The sequence below is a fragment of the Petromyzon marinus genome, chromosome 11, assembly GCF_048934315.1.
Source record: "Petromyzon marinus isolate PM22_M1 ecotype Great Lakes invasive population chromosome 11, UKy_Petmar_22M1.pri1.0, whole genome shotgun sequence".
NCBI lineage: Eukaryota > Metazoa > Chordata > Hyperoartia > Petromyzontiformes > Petromyzontidae > Petromyzon > Petromyzon marinus.
Window position 1 is genome coordinate 5,882,874 of NC_133677.1, and position 17,759 is coordinate 5,900,632.

The following is a 17,759-nucleotide window of genomic DNA, read 5'->3' on the forward strand; positions in this document are numbered from 1 at the left end:
CACCATTAACTCTGGCATTCTGCAAGGATACAACTAAAGCTCTCTTTTTATTTTACCAGGTAAGGCCCACTGAGATGTATAACTCTTTCTCAGAAACGACCTGGCCGCAAATGAAAGCCCAATAAAGTGGCTTTTCTCGTGGAAATGTATAGTAGCCAAATATATACGCATGTTGATTCTACATTTTAGAGGGAAAAACTTAAGGACCCGGAAAAAATCCACAAGGCCACAGAGAGAACAAATACATACACACATCGTAAGGCAAGGCCGTAGCCATGGAATCAACATTGGGGGAGACCAAATCTTCCAGAGGGTCTGGGGATTCCCCCCCCCCCCCCAGAAAAAAATTAAAATTTGAAAACGAATTTTCCTGCCTAAAATATAAAAAAATCACTAACACGTAGGACGGACTTTTATTGTTTACAATAATGTCTAATAGTTTATTGTATTACATTGCTCTGTTTTTTCTTTTTTACCTGTTCTTGTTTCATTGTATGTAATGGCAGAGATTGGGGATTAATAAAGTACAACTATAACCACAATAATATAAACAGAAATCTATTTTATAGCAATATATTGGGAGGACATTTTGAGCATTTTGATTATGGGGGGGGGGGGGGATGTGTCCCACCCCCCCCCCCCCCCCCCCAATATATTATAATTACGGCCTTGTCGTAAGGAACGGTTTGGAACCCACAAACACTTGAATACCGGGCAAGGTAGTTAAGATCTCGCCACCACGACGCACCAGGATGTATTTGGTATCCAGCATTATGTATTCTCTACTTTAACGATTGCTTATTTTTCACTCACAATATGATCCACTCATTTGCAGATGACGGTACACTTCATGTATCAAACCCAATTCAATCACAAGCATAAAGCAGTACACATGTATCTGCCCAACGTGCAGATACTGCACCATCAATCACAAATTCTTGATTGGGGTAACAAAAGAGCTGGTCACAGACAACTAAAAGAAAAACACAGTTAATGATGATATCACATAAGACTAGCAATTCCACTGGTCCTCCCAAATTTAACGATTATATTATTCATAGTAAACCCATTAACCTGCTTGGCACGACCATCTACAGTGAGGGAAAAAAGTATTTGATCCCCTGTTGATTTTGTACGTTTGCCCACTGACAAAGAAATTATCAGTCTATAATTTTAATGGTAGGTTTATTTGAACAGTGAGAGACAGAATAACAACAAGAAAATCCAGAAAAACGCATGTCAAAAATTGTATAAATTGATTTGCATTTTAATGAGGGAAATAAGTATTTGACCCCCTCTCAATCAGAAAGATTTCTGGCTTCCAGGTGTCTTTTATACAGGTAACGAGCTGAGATTAGGAGCACACTCTTAAAGGAAGTGCTCCTAATCTCAGCTTGTTACCTGTATAAGACACCTGTCCACAGAAGCAATCAATCAATCAGATACCAAACTCTCCACCATGGCCAAGACCAAAGAGCTCTCCAAGGATGTCAGGGACAAGATTGTAGACCTACACAAGGCTGGAATGGGCTACAAGACCATTGCCAAGCAGCTTGGTGAGAAGGTGACAACAGTTGGTGCGATTATTCGCAAATTGAAGAAACACAAAATAACTGTCAATCTCCCTCGGCTTGGGGCTCCATGCAAGATCTCACTTCGTGGAGTTGCAATGATCATGAGAACGGTGAGGAATCAGCCCAGAACTACACAGGAGGATCTTGTCAATGATCTCAAGGCAGCTGGGACCATAGTCACCAAGGAAACAATTGATAACACACTACGCCTTGAAGGACTGAAATCCTGCAGTGCCCGCAAGGTCCCCCTGCTCAAGAAAGCGCATATACATGCCCGTCTGAAGTTTGCCAATGAACATCTGAATGATTCAGAGGACAGCTGGGTGAAAGTGTTGTTGTCAGATGAGACCAAAATGGAGCTATTTGGCATCAACTCAACGCGCCGTGTTTGGAGGAGGAGGAATGCTGCCTATGACCCCAAGAACACCATCCCCACCGTAAATGGTGGTGGAAACATTATGCTTTGGGGGTGTTTTTCTGCTAAGGGGACAGGACAACTTCACCGCATCAAAGGGACGATGGACGGGGCCATGTACCGTCAAATCTTGGGTGAGAACCTCCTTCCCTCAGCCAAGGCATTGAAAATGGGTCGTGGATGGGTATTTCAGCATGACAATGACCCAAAACACACGGCCAAGGCAACAAAGTAGTGGCTCAAGAAGAAGCACATTAAGGTCCTGGAGTGGCCTAGCCAGTCTCCAGACCTTAATCCCATAGAAAATCTGTGGAAGGAGCTGAAGGTTCGAGTTGCCAAACGTCAGCCTCGAAACCTTAATGACTTGGAGAAGATCTGCAAAGAGGAGTGGGACAAAATCCCTCCTGAGATGTGTGCAAACCTGGTGACCAACTACAATAAACGTCTGACCTCTGTGATTTCCAACAAGGGTTTTGCCACCAAGTACCAAGTCATGTTTTGCAGAGGGTCAAATTCTTTTTTCCCTCATTAAAATGCAAATCAATTTATAACATTTTTGACATGCGTTTTTCTGGATTTTGTTGTTGTTATTCTGTCTCTCACTGTTCAAATAAACCTACCATTAAAACTATAGACTGATCATTTCTTTGTTAGTGGGCAAACGTACAAAATCAGCAGGCGATCAAATACATTTTTCCCTCACTGTATGTGGATTCTCAAAACCTGTTATTACTGCATTTCTGCCTTTATACTTGGGGCATCTTTTCAGAAGCTTCACCAATGTTAACGTCATTTTCAAAATCACATCATATTGCCAAAGGTTGCTTTTTCAGGCCAAATCGTCACATCGTGGTAACAAGCACTGCTTTAGCAAAAAAAACTGTTTATGGAGAAAGGCAAGTCACCATAGTAAATCCATCAACAATTTAGAAATGCTCCTTGAAGTGGTGCTATGGGAAATACACAAATACAACTGCAGTCTAAATAGGTTCACATAAATACACACTTGTCTAATTATGCACAATTTACTAATTTGGATACTAATGTGAGCAGATATATGGAATTGAATTTGAGTTTTTTTGCACGCACCAAGAAAGTGATATTTTAGACTTATTTATATAAAATGCAATTCATTTTCATGGGGAAAAACAGAATGTGCAACATGAAGCAAAGTACCATTGATGTAACTTTGCAGCGTTGAATATTGTGTCATGCTGACGCTATGCTATATTATTATTGTTAGCAATTCCGCCTCCGATCTGTGTGTTATTCGTAGCTTTGGAACGGAAAGATGATTTTCCTTCCCTGCGATCGAGAATGAGAGATTGCTTTCTATTAGCATAGAAATGACCAAAAGACCACATGGTAAAATACATGACTAATACGGATGCCAAAATTGCAACATGCAGCTGCCGCTATTTTGTTTGGTCAAGCTCAGTTATTTTAATTTGAGTGCCACCAGATTGCATTCGGATTAAACTCCAATTTTAAATAAACCAACGGGTAATTCTCAGAACCATTCTTCCTCGCAGCCTGGATGCTTGTTAGTGTTGTTAGTGTACTGTGAGGGGAGCCTGACAATAGAGACACGGGAGTATACATGATCTGCCTTTGGGTGGGGAGGAAGGTGGATGGGGAGCTGGGTGAGTGGAAGAGTAAAAAGAAAATTGGCATGAAAGATAGAGGTGAACCTCACATTGGGGGGAGTTATGCAGTGGGCTATTGTTGCCATGTCCCCTGCTAAGCACAATTTCTCTGGCCAGGATCAATGTTTTGATCCCACAGGAGCACATTTATACACCCGCTTCGATGTGGTTTGCAGGCTCGACTGGTTATCTGTTCTCTTTGGTTCTATTGGGTAAAGTCACGTAGGCGAAAATTAAATAACAAAAAATCACGACGTTTCGGCCACAACACAAGCGGCCTTCATCAGGTGAAGGGACGAGACTGTCTGGAGGACAGCACTGGAGTGGGAGAAGCCACGCTTAGATCACGACCTTTAAGCTGTGTGAGAAGAAAAACACAAAGCGCCTTGACAAAGGAATTAGCATATAATTTAGCATTGAAATGGCTCATTGAAATAGCTAAGTTAAAGTATACACATCCGCAGAGGTACCCCTTGACAAAGGAATTAGCGTAGAATTTAGCATTGAAATAGCTGAGTGATTAGCTTGTAACTGGTCACAGAAATAGCTATGTTATTTTATTTTCACCTACGTGACTTTACCCAATAGAACCAAAGAGTATGGATCCTACCAGTCACGAAAGCTTTAAATCTAGAATTGGTTATCTGTTGCCATTGCACAAGAGTCACTGGCAATCGGGATTAACCGGCCTGAGAGAGAATTGCAGGTCCACAACGAAGTATGCTGAAAAAAATATATTCTAATATAAGCTTAACGCGTTGTATATAAATTGCTACACTGTGTGAATTGTTGTTCAACTTACCGGCGAGCTGAAACAACAACAACAATAATAATTTGTGCGTTAAAAGCTTGTAAAAGTGACAATATAATTTGTTTGGCCATGTCGGTTGGTGAAGGGTTTCACAACATCGGTTATGTGGGATCGTTACATGGTCTAACCCAAAAATCAATTATGAATCGTGACATAAAATGTTCTCTCTCTGAAGAAATTGAGTATTCTGTGTGGATTTTCTCCTGGCGCTCGACTTTTCTAGCACACAGAAGCGTACGGCACTTACAAATTACACATTTCTCATTCAGTGTCAGTGCAAAGAATACTAATAATAAGACAAACAACGCCTCATTCCCACATTTGTGTCTCCATGTAAAACAAACCATCAGCCACGTGGCCTTCTAAGACTGCGCCTTGGCCACATTGGTTCAATACAAGCAAACCGGAGAGACAAACAAATGACGGTGCTATTTACTTCGAAGTAAACTTGGCCAAACATGCGAAGCGGAAACCTCCTTGAGTCTCAGTGAGGCTCTTTCCAGCAAAACAAAGAAAATGCTATGATTCATAATTTGATTGGTGATGATTCCTTGATGCTTGATAAATTATGCATTTAATTTGTGTGCTATGTAGTACAAGGAAATGTGAAACTTTCAGTGTGCAGAATGCCAACTCCAAGAATATTCTGGGTGAGCGCACTCGCATGCTTAAATATATTTATAACCTCATTGTCAAAAATAATAACGTATTCATTGGAGCTGCAAAATAGTGTAAATGTTGTGAATATAAAACACATTTCCAGTAATGTGGAAAATGTTCAAAGGTTTTGTTATAAGCACATATGACTATCATGTCAATGTGAGTAAATATGTAGTGTTCGATTTTGACTCGGACAACTTTTGTCTTTCTTCGAACACCGCTTTATTTACAACTCTCCGCATGTCCTCAATATTCCACAGTATCCTGGTCGCCACGGCTCGCTCGCCGTGCTTCACTCGACTCGCTCGCCACCTTTGTCTCTCCACTCCCCACTATCACTGCGCTTACTCCACCGCTAACTTCTTCGTCTCCGCTCTCCGCTATCACCGTCACTATGCTCTCTCCACTGCTAACTACTTCGTCTCTGTTCACTGCTATCACAGTCACTACGCTCACTCCACTGCTAACTGCTTCGTCTCTGTTCAGCTCCACTATCGCTACACTCTCTCCACTGCTGGATGCTTCTCTTCTTCAGCTCCGCTATAGCTACGCTGTTTCCAAGCTCCGTCTCCAACTCTGTCTCTCCAACTCTGTCCCTCCAACTCTGACTTCAAGCTCTCCAACTTCAACAACCTTCTGCAAGCTCTCCACCCTTCAACTCCTCGCTGTTGACTCCAACTCCTGCTCTTATGCCCGCTCTCATTACCCCCTCAATTAATTAACCCGCGTCCCAACGGCACTCCGCGTGACCGTACACCTGTTACCTCGCCAGACTTCAAGACGCCCCTCCAGCCTTGGCAACAGCACCAACCAATCACAGCCGTCCGTGGCTCTCCCAGCTTAATTGCCCTAACGTAACCTGTACTGTATTCGCCTTCGCTACAGGCTGACCCAACATAACCCGTAATGACTTTGTTTACATGCAATCACGCAGTTTGCACTACGCACCTTCCTACTCCACTACAAATACAAGCAGTGCTAATTATATACATGTTCTATGGTTTTCTTTGGTTCTTTCGGTAAAGTCACGTAGAATGAGAATTAAATAATAAATTGCTAAATAAAATAACACAATAATATTCTCACGACGCACTGTCCTCCAGTCAGTCTCGTCCCTTCACCTGATGAAGGCCGCTTGTGTTGTGGCCAAAACGTCGTGAGAATATTATTGTGTTATTTTATTTTCTCAATTTATTATTTTATTCTCATTCTACGTGACTTTACCGAAAGAACCAAAGAAGGTGAATCCTTGCAGTCACGAAAGCTTTAAATCGAAATGGTCTTTGGTTCTTTCGGTAAAGTGACGTAGATAGAAAAAATTACAATGAAATAATAAAAATAAAGTGAATATTATTCAATTGCATTGTTATCTTTTTCTATCTACGTGACGTTACCGAAGAACCATAGAATATGTATTTTTTGCAGTCACGAAAGTTTTAAGTCAAGATTATTTATATTTTTTACAATTATTTACCCAGGGAAGTCTCACCGAGTCTCGAGACTTTTGCAGGAGGGTCCTGCCAAGTTTTAGAGTCCAATAGGGGGGCAATGTTGCTACGTGAAATCCCACCTGAGTAATGTTTCAGCAAAGGTGCTCGAAATAAATCCATGGAAAACAGTGGGAGAAAAAACTCCCCGTAGAATCGGAAATCAAAACGAAGGCCCTTCTTTGCCGTGAAGCACAAGAGTCACCGCTGCACCACCTTGCCATCCAAATAATTATCGTCTCGTATTCGGAGTGATAATATAACAACCTGGCAGCGTTCAATAGCCTCTGGCTTTCATGGATATTCCAGAGCATCAGTGTCACTGCTGCTGGGAATATCAACTAAAGCATAATTTTCGGCAGTTATCCCACAATTAACATTTTAAAATTCACGATCATTTCTGCAGGCAACAAATTAGTGGCTTTTCTCTCTCTCTCTCCACATTGCTTTGTTTCTGTGCCCCTTTTTTCAGCGCAGAAAAGACCAATTTTTCTGTCTTTTAATAAATGTGATGAAGTTTTAGTTTTTTGTTGGTGTCTTTTTTTAACTAGTTATTATATATGCAGCATCCCAATGCTGCAAGTAAATAAATAACCATCCACTACTAGCCATGTGCATCACGTGTGCATATTATCCCCATTTATGAATAACCCAGGGGGATCATTCACACCAGACCTTTTGCTCAACCAATGCATTGCTTGAGAATATTAATTGCACATTTTCATGCTGAACAATTTTGAGCAAATTATGTTTCTACAGTCAGTAAACTGTAATAGCCAATTTATGTACAAGTGATATTCAATTAATGCACATTGAGGGCAAATTTATTTTGTGTTAAATAGCATAAACAAGTGGTTTGAGTTCAACAGCTTGAAATATGGGTTTCTGAAAGCCCGTGTTATTATGAAAAAAAGGACACGCTAACGTTAAACAATTTCACCATTTGCCAGTTATAAAAATATTGCATTCAATTAAGAATGACAATTATGTACCCAAGGGAATCCTCACTGAGTCTCTAGACTCTCTTTCAGGGAAGTCCTGTATTGGAATGTTTGGCCAGTACCCTTAATAAATATTTGACATCTGGAAGGAAAACCAGTGTGCCAAGAGAAAGCTTATGCTTACAACACTCAGCACTGCCATCTTCTGACTACACATCGGAGCCCCATGCCTACAACACCTGGCAAGCGCTGGTAGTGGTCACCCATCCAAGGACTAGCCAGGCTCAACTTTGTTTAGCTTCTGAGATTGATTTCATTGAGCACATTCGGTCTGCTTGAACTTCTTTTTCACTGCACGTACCAACCCTCCTAATCGTGCAATGGTGCCAATGTGATTGATATAAGAATTATAAAATGCATTTTTCAATTACACTCATACAAGATGCATCTGGTGTACAATTCCATTACTATCTTTAAAACCTCTCCACTCCCTTCACAACTGTGTGCTCTGACGGTAAAACATGCGTCATTTCCAGCCCCATTCGCCACGTCTGCTCGTCCTTTGATTTCACTGCGAGTCTTCATCTGCATCCTAATATGAAAGGTGCACCTGTAACTCAGCAGTAACCTTCTCAATTTGGTTATTTAAATTAGTAAAAAAAGGGGTCAACATTTTCCCATGCACATGCTATTTGAACCATCTGGCAGGAGCCGTGCAAACAGGGCCTTGTCCTCCCGGTGGGCTGACATTCAACAAAGCATCGCGTGTCTCGGGGCGCTCTGCGCCAAGAGGGTTTAACTGTCGATCCATTTCTTGAAAGAAAGAAAAAAACAGACATTAAATAACGATTGCCTCCATTGAGCAGCGGTAACACTCGCGCCTCACGAGCAAGAAGGCCCTGGGTTCGATTGCCGACTCGGGCGCCTCTCTGTTCCTGCAAGTGTTACCTCTGGGATTCCCAGGATTTTTTCCATAGCAAAAAAAAACACCCATTGTAAATAGTGTTGGCCAAACATCTCAATGCTGAACATTTCCCTTTGCAATTTACTCAATCTGGATGACGCAGTAGCAACATTGCCCGCCAACTGTAAACACTTGGCAGGAACCTCCTGAAAAGGTCTTGAGATTCAGTGAGGCTTTCCTCGGTAAACAAGCGTAATAATAACAACAATAATCATTCATAAATTGAGATTGATTAAACATTTATTTCGGCTACATTATTATCTGAAACACGCACGCAAATATATGAATACATGCATTTACAACATTCTGTTCTGTGTCTCATCAAAATAATGTTCGGGCAATCGGCCTCTCCAGGACAATGGTATCAAGCAGCATTTGTTTAAGCAAGAAAACTCTGGGGTGGTTTTGATCCTCTGAGTCTCATCAGCAGTTAGGATTGTTAACCAAATGCTGCTCGATTAACATGTGTTTATTATTGGCAAGAGCACTCCATGTAAAATATGGGATTATGTTCAACACAAAAGCATTTCTGTTGTACACATATAAGGCTGCTGTTATAATAGGTTCTCTTCGTTTTTTATGACTGCTCTTGCCTTTAAATGAGTGGCATTGAGGAAAAAAAGTATTTTTTGGTTCACATTTCCAAGTCATTTCATACTTATTGCCACCAAGTGCACTATTAAGAGCCCAATAAAGGTAATTAGTCTCGTAAGATTGTTGTTCATAATAAGTCTCGGCCGAAAATGGGTTTGTACCAGCTGCTATGTAGATTATGTCCTGGCAGTTTAATTGCCCCTTCTTTTCAACAACAAAAAAACGTTATTATACTGTGAAAACGGCTCCTTAAAAAGAGTACATTTAACGTCGCATATGCTACTGACATATGTCAATGTTGGTCTTTACTTAACAACACTCAGATTGTCAAATATTGCTAATCATACGACCAACGGGCGGTAGAGAAAACACATCACGCATTCCAACTCTTCATTCATTGCTCTGCTTTTTCCTGTAATGGCCCTACTACATCATTGTTAATAACTTTGCCGTTTGGCAAATAAAATATATGTTTTTAGTACCACGATGTCCAGGAGATGTGTAACTATGAATCTGCTGTTTAAATGGTAAAATTGCCATGGGGCTTTTTGGATTTTCTAATTACATGCATCCTCACAGCTTTCGCTTTGAATTGCTCCGTTGTGGTTGGAACACTTAGTTAGCAGATGGGTACTGCAATGGGCACATTAATGTGGCCACAAGTGCTTCAGATAATGGCCGTTGCCGAACAGTTGGCTATATTAAAAAATACAGCGTGACATTCATAGCGGCACGATTAACCATCAGCCAACACAATGTTTTCAAATCACGTCTCTACTCTCATTTTTTCACTACCTTTAATATCAGATTAAATGAGAACAGTGGTGTGTTTACTGAAAAAAAAATGTTTTCCTGAGCGCAGTGTGCTTGGAATTTCGCTCCTCCAGTGACTCACAGTGTGAGTCAAAGAGGCAGAAATAACTCTGTACTCTTAACCACACAGTTGAGAGCTTTCGGCCAGCCTGCCTGGGAATGGCTTAGGCTAAATGCAAGCTATGCTTCTTGTTTGTAAGTCTTGAAACTGGTTGGAGTCGATTAGGAATTTTCTTTTTTCAAAAGTCCATAAGTATATAAAAGTGAAGGAGTGTATTAATATTAAAAGTACTCTAAAAACCCTTTGTCATTCAATGCCTAACAAATGGCTCCACCACACCATGTCGGTCATGGGGTTGTTTCACTAAACTGCTTCATGCTGATCCGTGTGGGTTGGGGAATGGCGGCATGGGGCATGTACAGACAATCCACTTGCCACTGATGTTAGCCGTAGCCAGGAATCAAATTCGGGTCATATCTGGGTGCTCGGTCCATTGTGTCACTACACCATACAGTAACTACAACAGTGTATATATCAAATCATATTTCGTAAGATTATGACCCATATTCGACATTTTCTAAATGTAGAAGTTATTCTTAAGAGCGAGACTGGTGGTATAGTGGTTGGTGTACTGTGCTCTCAATCCTGGGATCTAAGTTCACCAATTGACTAGTTTGGTGAAGCATGGTCTAACATTCCCTCAACCGTGCTATCCTCCGATTAGCATGGTTGCTACATACGGTGCGAAATAAGTTAAACAAACATACATACATGGCATGGGGAAGGCCTTAATTCTGGATTGACAAAGGACTGAAACATTTCATTATTATTACATGCACAGTTAGAGGTCACATTTTATTCATCGTTACGAAGGTAAATATGGACGACATCAATATTGGTACCATCCAAAACTAATAACCTATACTAGATGATGAAAAGATGCACATTATTACATATTGCTGCAATCTTTTATACTTATATAGGCAATACATATAGTCTGTGTATTCTGCAGTTATGATGGCTTGAAGTAAGTTTAAAAAAAAGTGTGAATATGCTAGGAAGCTTTGAAATGATACACAAAACGCAATATAAATCCATTTCACTGGAAACTACTATCTAAAAAAAATACTTCCATCAAGATTTAATCTGATGCAAATTGTCCTGAAATCTGAAAATGTCACCCTTTCGTGCGATTGCCTTATCTTGACAAATACTAGTTCTTGTAAATCCTTTATACAGTCCCTGCAAAATTGACTTACCAAGCACATTCCTTTTTTTAACATATGATGGATAGTGACCCATGAACAAGATGCAGCAGCATATAATTATCATTTGCAAATTGATGTTCTTTTTTCAACACAAAGACATTTCATTTTGTCCTTTTTGAGAACGCAAGAACAAATTGGAAATTGCGGACACCGGCTTTGACGGGACATTAAGCCATCTCCGCTAAACAACTTCGTTGGTCGAACCCTTCTGTGTGTGTTGTGTGTCAAGGTTGGCAGCACAAAAGGTGTAGATTTCAATGATTGCGGTGCATGGTTTATCTTTTACAAACACAACGGTGGTAACCAAGTCCCAGTTTTTCTCGGGGTGGGAGGGGGGAAGCGGGGAGGGTGGGGCATGACTTCCACTGCCAGCACATTCATACGAGAGCAACGCTTTGGTTGCAGGTCGTGACCTTGCTCTGCTTGGCCATCAAGGAGGCAAGGGGACGAAGCATCGATGCACCTTGCGGTTCCCGCTGCACTCCTTTTGGTTAACCTGTCTGCAGGGGCACATGACATTGAGTCCTGGCATGTTATTCCCTGCAGGAACAAATCTTCCCCGCACTATCGAACTGTTTATCGATCACCTTTGTGGATAACTTGTTACTGTCCAGGGAATCCGAAAGCATTTTGATGTTGTAAACGGGCCCACACATGGTAAGGTCAATGATGCCGGCTATCATTTTTTGCTGTCAAGAAATTACACTTTATTGGCTATAATCTTAGTGATAAATATAATTACTGCATGCAAAAAGGCCAAGACAAAAAAAACACATTGTGATGTGAAATTTAAATGTAATGTCGAACGCATCGACCTGCTACCCAGCATTGCTTTGTTTGAAATGTTGGCATGTTGGATGTGACGTAAGCAGCTAATTTAAAGTCAATAGTGCGATATATGAGTGGCTTTGCTTTCGACGGGTAGATGTTAAAGAGGTTGCATAATCAACAGACCTGTGTGATTAATAAATTATATTATTTATATTCTGAGATAACGGAATGTGTGTTGAAGTGACTGCATAAAATTACTTGAGTATCCTCCAGGCAGCAATTAAAGACAAAACATTTTTACGGCGTAAAGAATCCCAGAAAATCAATTGCCGCTCCTCCAGTGTGTGTGTTTTGTTTTGATTTCACTTCTGGAACATTGACCAATTTATAGATAATGCCTACAACAATGTACTACCAACTTCTGTGCAATTTACCTTGAAAAATCTCGCAGTTCAGATTTTTTTAAATTCGAAATTAGGAACACAAAACAATGCCCGTTCATTGGTGTTGTGTATGCGTACATGCCCATCGTAGGAAATAAAATACTTCAAAAGTCACACATTGAAAATGTAAAATACTAGGTTCAGCTCTATTTAAAGCTTTCGTGACTGCAAGGATTCATCTTCTTTGGTTCTTTCGGTTAACGTCACGTAGAATGAGAATAAAATAATAAAATAACACAATGAAATTCTCACGACGTTTCGGCCACAACACAAGTGGCCTTCTTCAGGTGAAAGGAACAAACCTGTCGGGACGACAGAGCTTCAATGAACGCTGCTAAGATTCGCAGCGTCTTTTAAGCTGGTTGAGAGAAGTGAGGCACCTTGACAAAGGGGTTTATATATCAAACAGGAGAATTTAGCATTGACAGGTTTGTTCCTTTCACCTGAAGAAGACCACTTGTGTTGTGGCCGAAACGTCGTGAGAATTGTATTGTTTTATTTTATTATTTTATTCCCATTCTACGTGACTTTACCGAAAGAACCAAAGAAGATAGGTTCAGCTCATCATTATCAACATCGTCAGCCATGATCAATCCACTGCTAGATGAAGGCTGCCACTTCCTCTCACAATCTCGCGATGTATTTATCCACCAAGTGCATGCGCACACACGAGCTGACGTCGTGATTCCATCTGCTCAGTGGACCAGCTTCCCTGTTCCAATGCTCGGCTACCCACTCCGTCATTGTTTCACTGCTCCTTCTAACGACGTGTCATAGAGTTAATTATGGCAACAGCAACAAAACAACAACAAGCGTTACACATGCATCAAACAGCGGTGGTACACATTGTGCAAAGATGCTGTTACAGTATCGTAGGCTTGGAGTAAATTAATATCGTGCTTGGCAACATTTTGACCTTGTATAAAGGTGTCAGTTTTTGTGCCAGATAAAAGGTTGAAAAACCTATTACTATATCTTGTTACTGGCAAAAGGAGGGCTCATAATGTAAATGCTTACCCCGAGCTCTCAATACTCTTGATGGTGCGCTGTTTTTGAGTTGTACGCCTTTTGGCATCTTCTGGTCCAACACCAATGGGGACTAGGCTCTAAGAAAAGCCGTCTCGGGTGTGGACCAATCAAATTCAAGGACAGTGCATATCATTATCAGAGTTGTCTTTTTTGTTTGCATTTTGACTACTTGTGTTGTGGTTATTGCAAACATGATCCCTTGTATAAAGGTGTCAGTTTTTGTGCCAGATAAAAGGGCGAAAACCTATTACTATAACATTTTGACCGTTTTACATACATATAAAAACACCAGTTTCCACGTCAAAAAATTTTGGCCCACCCCCAAAGGCCTCTTCAAATAGGGCAAAAAAGTGAGGAGACAGTGCCTCACTTTGTCTTTGAAAAATGATGGGGTTTCTAGAGGAAAATAAACAATTTTCACGGAATAGTACACCAATGTCAAATGGCACAGCACACGGTGTCCCTTCCAGTGTCTGTGTTGTCAGTCGTTGGGGGGGGGGAGGAGGCTGCGTGGTGCAAGGCACCGCGTGGCATTTCACACGGGAGGAATAACAACAGCAAACGCTGTGTTCAGCTTTACTGCTCGTGCCGGTTTTCAGATGCAAACAATGGAAGTTATATTTATCGCTGCACGTTTTTGAAAGAAAGAAAGAAAGAAAAGAAACCCAAACGCATTTTAAACATTTTATGGGATAATTTCTAAATGTGCACACCCATACACATTGCTTGGTAATATTATATGTACTCCATAAATATGCCTCTGACAGTTACAGAGCAAAGTCTTCAAAGGTCCAAAACGCCCAGTGGCCAGCAACAAATACCACCGTTAAAGTTGTATGCTTATGAAAATAAAAACGAGTCCTGTACGCGATGTCCATGACGCAGATGTCGTACATAAACACAGAGGCGTGCAGCACAGATTAATTTTTCGCGAAGATTTTATTAATTTCAATATAACACTTCCTTTTTTTTACCTTATAAAATCTGCAGCCATTCTGGGATGTTTCTGTAATCATTAAAACGCAAAAAATGCAATGCCAACAAATATATTCGCCTATCGCTAATTTTTTTAAAGCAATGGTGCTATAGTACACCGCCTAATTTCAAATCCATTTTCCACTCTCACCTCCATTGAATTCACGACGACAGAAGACAGAAATAAGGAAAACGTTGGCCAAAAGTGTGATTTCAGTTTTAAAGTGCAGCATTAAAACGGTAGTTTAAAAGAAAAAAAATGTGCAGAAAGTTTGACTGCCTTGACTCCCAGTAAAACGTTATGTGTGTGTGTGTGATGTGTTTGTACATACTTTGACTTTTGTGCCCAGGAGTGTGATGGTGTTTCAAAATAAAGTTCCTCATGAAAAAAAAATAAAAACGTAAATGTTCAACAGGAAGACTCACATTTTAGTTTAATGAGACATGTCTGCCTGAGATTAAAAACCCATCACAGTCATCATTAACACTGCCTTAAAGATTAAAATACACATATAAATATGAAAATACACGCATCTTCTTGCCCCACGTTTAAGAACTTCTATTGCCCACAACACCAGCCTATTAAATGTTATATTTTATAAGCCAGTATTTTTAATGAATGAGTTTTTTTTTAATCGAGCAACACTCTTAATTTTCTGTGAAAGACGTTGAATTCGTTTTCTCATAAACTTAAATAGTCGTTATTAAAATATCAGTATATTCTTACTCTACGATTTAGGAATGTTCAGTAATGAACTAGAACATTAACTTTAACAGTAAGGAAGGAAAAAAAAGCCCTCTTTGGAAAATGGAGGGTCATATTAAAGTGGGTGATTAATTTGGCCTTGGCACCAGCACACAGCGGGTCTCCTTTTGTGTAACCGGGGTCTTTTGTATCCTCAAGCAATAAAGCAAGACGAGTAGGCCGAGCCTTCCTTCTGATGGGGGTGGAGGGAAAATGTTTCGCGTGTTTTCAACCCACAGCATTGAACTGGGCGTCAGGAAATAACGGTTCAACCAAAAACAACCCTTCAGCCTTAGTAGCAAACACTACACCTTCTGAAAGAACCCTTCCCCCCCCCCCGACCCACCCACAAAAACCCCCACAATGTGAAAATAATGGCATGGATGACTGGCTGGGGTACGTGCAATCTCACACATCACACGCGCGCACCAGCAAGCTTTTAGTTGTTTCGGGGTGATGGGGGGGTGGGTGGTGGTGCTACAGTGGTGAGTGGAGTGGCCCGTTGCTGGGGGTGGGAGCTGATACGGCATGATTGGACCTATTGTCTCTTCCAACGTCTAATTAGAGCGCCTTTTGCTTTGCCACTTTAGCGCCATCTGATTGCATTGTGCGGCCAGGTGCACAGGTGTGAATTGTGATCTGCACGTGGGCGTCCGATTGCCCACCTATTACTCATATTATGTTAAAGCAGCCGCAGAAAGATTACGCTCCTTTTTGTATTATAAACACGGAGCACACAGGTGAGTGAGCGACTCCCTGCGTTATCATGTCTTTTCGTTCACAACCAATATAAGGTGCTTTGAAACTGCTGTGTTCACTCGTATTATTTCCCTTATTAATGATTATGCATGTATTTTGAACTTCATTCGCACCGTACATAGCCAACTGTGCTAATCGGAGGTGCGGGGGAAGGACAACTAAAGACAACAAGCAGTTCTAAAGAAATGGGTCTGTGTGAGTCTATGGGTCTCTGTGGTGAGTCTATGGGTCTCTGTGTGAGACTGCATCTCTGTGTGAGTCTATGGGTCTATGGATCTCTGTGTGAGTCTATATATGTTGAACTTCATTCGCACCGTACGTCGCCAACCATACTGATCGTAGGTGCGGGGCAAGGACAACATACTAAAGACAACAAGCAGTTCTAAAGAAATTACTTTTCAATCTAGATGATTAAAACAAAATCATACTGCCCTCCCGCCCGATCGACCTTGCTATTACTTCTGCTCGCACCGCTAATTGAAGGCAGGGAAAGTGTGCTTTGTATTATCCAGGGCTAAATTTCTCGCCTAATATATTCTGGGGTAAACCCACTCAGGTCCGGCTCCAGCGTCTCTCCAATGGTGGTTTGTGGTGGTGGTGGTGGTGGCAGTGCCGCGGGGTGAAGTTGGGTTGGGCCATTTTTGTCTTTGCCTTAAAGTGCATTATATGCCAGGGCATCTCAGAATGCGTCACATCTCATCTCAAGCATTTGAAAGGGCAGCTATCCACCCTGGAGGCACAAGGTGACTCAGCATGCGGTCTGCAAATGGGCATTACTCTCCCGGTAGGGGAGGATGAGCTCTATGTATAATACCAATGGACTAATTTGCAGGTCATTTTTGAGCTTGCAACATTTTGACCCTGACGAGCCGCCAACAATTGCCTACTGTTGCGAATTATGCCGGTGGATCTTGCACGTCTCCTTTGAAGCGGAGGGCACGTATAATTTACGCTCATTACACCCGCAGTAATAAATCAGGGTTGCCACTGGTTTCGTAAATGTGAGTATCTTCAACAAGCTGTGATCGTGCTATTTAAAGGCCGTGTAACACATTTCAAGAGCGATTTTGGCCAATGCTGGCTGGTATCAACCCTGATTCCAAGTGGGTAGTCCGCAAGGTCCAAGTGAGTTATCTGGGAAGTCTGAGTGGTCACCCCGATCGGAGCCAATTATACTATATCGACCAGAACCGACATTGAAATGTATTACGGAGACATCCACTATATGTTTTAATGGTTACTCTACCAAGCTGGCCATGCCCAATTGTGCCCTCCCATCGTGCCTGAACTCCAATATGGAATTGAGATGAAATCGGGCCCAGTGCATGCCCCATGCACCAGCCATACATTTGATCGTGATTCTGACTGCTTAAAATTGGCCTGGATCGTCGCCTTTCTGGCCAACTGGAATTGACAATACTTAGCAAAGCTTAAGAGTAACCTAAGTTTTTAGCCAATCTGGATTTGGATTCTATTGCACGAATATTTCACGTAAACATCCCTGTGAGAATCATGTTAAGGTAAATGGAGATTTGAATAAGGGAATCGCAAATATAAATATAGAAAAGTCGAAGTTTAGGAATCAAATGTGATTACTGCATAAATCGTCCAGCTGTTTGTAGTCACCACATTTACAAAATCACTTGCATAGCTGTGAATTTTTCTTCAAGAAACTGGGCATTTAAACTACATATCCTTTAAATCTTGGCTTTCGTGACTGCAGGAATTTTTTTTCTAGGTAAAAACCACGGCTACGCGGCGTTCATAACATTAAAGAAAGTGCCCCAGTTACTGTAGATTTGTTTTCTATCAGCTTTAAGAGATGTAAGGATGTTATCTTCATTGGTCACTGTTATTGTTCCC

The 17,759-nt window shown here is 41.2% G+C and overlaps 1 long non-coding RNA gene across 3 annotated transcripts in view; it reads left to right on the plus strand.

Moving 5' to 3' along the window:
* Window positions 1–15,638: 15,638 nt before the first annotated feature.
* LOC142924277 (uncharacterized) overlaps window positions 15,639–17,759 on the plus strand; it is a 58,168-nt gene continuing 56,047 nt past the window's right edge. Inside the window, exon 1 of one of the 3 annotated variants that reach the window (XR_012941464.1) lies at window positions 15,639–15,877. This is a non-coding gene — a long non-coding RNA (uncharacterized LOC142924277). Of the gene's footprint in view, window positions 15,878–15,898; window positions 16,113–17,759 lie in introns of those variants that run through there. The other 2 variants (XR_012941463.1, XR_012941465.1) reach the window with 2 other exon arrangements.